Genomic DNA, 3126 nt, shown 5'->3' with positions numbered 1-3126 from the left:
TAACCACCCTTCTACTCTGTTTCTATGAGTTCAGCTTTTTCTGTGTCTGGCTTATTTCACTTAGCATAATGTTCTCCGGGTTCAACCACGTTGTTGTAAATGATGGGATTTTCTTTTTTTAAGGCTGAAAAAGAAATACATATATATAACATTTTCTTTATCCATTCATCTGTCAGTGGACACTTAACATCGTTTCCATATCTTGACTATTGTGAATAATGCTGGAGTGAACATAGCAGGGCAGCCATCTCTTCGAGATCCTGCTTCTATTTCCTTTAGATACATACTCAGAAGTGAGACTGTTAGATCATATGATAGTTCTATTCTTAATTTTTTGAGGAACCTGCATATTGTTTTCCATTTTTTTAAGCCCTGCAATTGGAAACAGACTGTTTTTCATAATGACTGTACCAGTCTGTATCCCCACCAGCAGTGTATAAGAGTTCCTGTTTCTTCATATCCTCACAACCACTTGTTACCTTTTGACTTTCTGACATTAGACATTCTAACAGGTGTGAGGTGATGTCTCATTGTGGTTTTTATTTGCAGTTTTCCTGATGATTAGTGATATCGAGCACCTTTTAATATATGCATTGGCCATTGTTATGTCTTCTTTGGAGAAATGTCTATTCAGGTCTTTTGCCCAGTTTTAAATCAGGTTATTTGTTTTTCTAATATTGAGTTGTAGGAGTCCCTTATATATTTTGATTATTAACTTATCCTTATTGAAGATATGGTTTGCAAATGTTTTCTACTGTTGCTTTTTCATTTTGTTGATTGTTTCCTTTGCTATGCAGAAGCTTTTTAGTTTGATGCAGTCCCACTTGTTTTTGCTTTTGTTACCCATGCTTTGGATGTCATATCCAAAAAATCGTTCTTCTAGGAGTTTTACGATTTCGGGTCTTACATTTAAGTCTAATCCATTTTCTTTTCTTTTTTTTTTTTTTTTTTGAGACGGAGTCTTGCTCTGTCGCCCGGGCTGGAGTGCAGTGGCCGGATCTCAGCTCACTGCAAGCTCCGCCTCCCGGGTTAACGCCATTCTCCTGCCTCAGCCTCCGAGTAGCTGGGACTACAGGTACCCGCCACTTCGCCCCGCTAGTTTTTTGTATTTTTAGTAGAGATGGGGTTTCACCGTGTTAGCCAGGATGGTCTTGATCTCCTGACCTCGTGATCCGCCCGTCTCGGCCTCCCAAAGTGCTGGGATTACAGGCTTGAGCCACCGCGCCCGGCCTGTCTAATCCATTTTCAGTTGACTTTTGTGCGTAGTGTAAGATAGGGTCCAATTTTTCTCTTTTTCGTGTGGATATCCAGTTTTCTCCAAACCATTGATTGAAGAGACTGGTGTTTCCCTATTGTTTATTCTTGGTGTTTTGTTGAGGATAAGTTGATCATACATGCATGGGTTTATTTCTGGGATCCTCATTCTGTTTTATGGATCTATTTTTCTGTTTTTATGCCAGTATCATAGTGTATTGATTACTATAGCTTTGTAGTATAATTCAAAATCAGAAAGTGTGTTCCCTCAGCAGGTGCAGTGGCTTACACCTGTAATCCCAGCTATTCGGGAGGCTGAAGTCAGAGGATCACTTGAGGTTAAGAGTTTGAGACCAGCCTAGGCAACATACTGAGACTCAGTCTCTACAAATAAAAAAATAAAATAAAAAGCCAGGCATGGTAGCACATGCCTGGAGTACCAGCTACTTGGGAGACTGAGGCAAGAGGATAGCTCGAGCCCAGGAATTTGAGGTTGCAGTTGAGCTATGATTGTGCCAGCCTGGAGGACAGGGCTAGACTACATATATTTTAAAAAATCCTTTTATCCTCTTTCCTGACTTTTGTTGGGCTGCAGGAATTGAAGTTCTATTATTTTTCGCATGATTTGGAATGTATATATTTTGTTTGTAGTTCTACATTTTGTTTGTATGTTCTTCACCATACAAATTAAACTTATCTTTTTCTCATTTCTATTGTTAAAAATAACTTTTTCCTGGCTGGGCGTGGTAGCTCACACCTGTAATCCTAGCACTTTGGGAGGCCAAGGTGGGCAAATCATCTGAGATCAGGAGTTCGAGATAGCCTGGCCAACATGGTGAAACCTTGTCTACTAAAGATACAAAAATTAGGCCGGGCGCAGTGGCTCAAGCCTGTAATCCCAGCACTTTGGGAGGCCAAGACGGGCGGATCACAAGGTCAGGAGATCGAGACCATCCTGGCTAACACGGTGAAACCCCGTCTCTACTAAAAAATACAAAAAACTAGCCAGGCGAGGTGGCGGGCGCCTGTAGTCCCAGCTACTTGGGAGGCTGAGGCAGGAGAATGGCGGGAACCCGGGAGGCGGAGCTTGCAGTGAGCTGAGATCTGGCCACTGCACTCCAGCCTGGGTGACACAGCGAGACTCCGTCTCAAAAGAAAAAAAAAAAAAGATACAAAAATTAGCCACAGGCAGGAACCTGTAATCCTAGCTACTCGGGAGGCTGAGGCAGGAGAATCGCTTGAACCCAGGAGGCAGAGGTTGCAGTGAGCCAAGATCATAACATTACACTCCAGCCTTGGCAGCAAGAGCAAGACTCTGTCTCAAAAAAATTTAAAAAATTTTAAAAACCCTCTTCCTGATGAGAAAAGAACCTTAGCATGCCTTTTGTTTTTGCCACTCCACCCATGTTGATAGCATCTGTGGTTTTCAATTCAAATTATTATTAACTTTTTACAATTAACATTTACTTAGATTCAACTTTTTTTTGCTTTTAATGGTCACAATCATACTAATTTTTCTTGTTTTTTTCATTTTTCTGAAGTGATTCTTCTAATAATTTGTTTATAAAGTATCTGTTAAGGCCGGGCGCGGTGGCTCAAGCCTGTAATCCCAGCACTTTGGGAGGCCGAGACGGGTGGATCACGACGTCAGGAGATCGAGACCATCCTGATCTACACGGTGAAACCCCGTCTCTACTAAAAATCCAAAAAAAAACTAGCCGGGCGAGATGGCGGGCGCCTGTAGTCCCAGCTACTCCGGAGGCTGAGGCAGGAGAGAATGGCATGAACCCGGGAGGTGGAGCTTGCAGTGAGCTGAGATCCGGCCACTGCACTCCAGCCTGGGTGACAGAGCGAGACTCCGTCTCAATAAAA

The sequence above is a fragment of the Piliocolobus tephrosceles genome, chromosome 15 (assembly GCF_002776525.5).
Source record: "Piliocolobus tephrosceles isolate RC106 chromosome 15, ASM277652v3, whole genome shotgun sequence".
Taxonomy (NCBI): domain Eukaryota; kingdom Metazoa; phylum Chordata; class Mammalia; order Primates; family Cercopithecidae; genus Piliocolobus; species Piliocolobus tephrosceles.
This window is presented reverse-complemented; position numbering follows the sequence as displayed.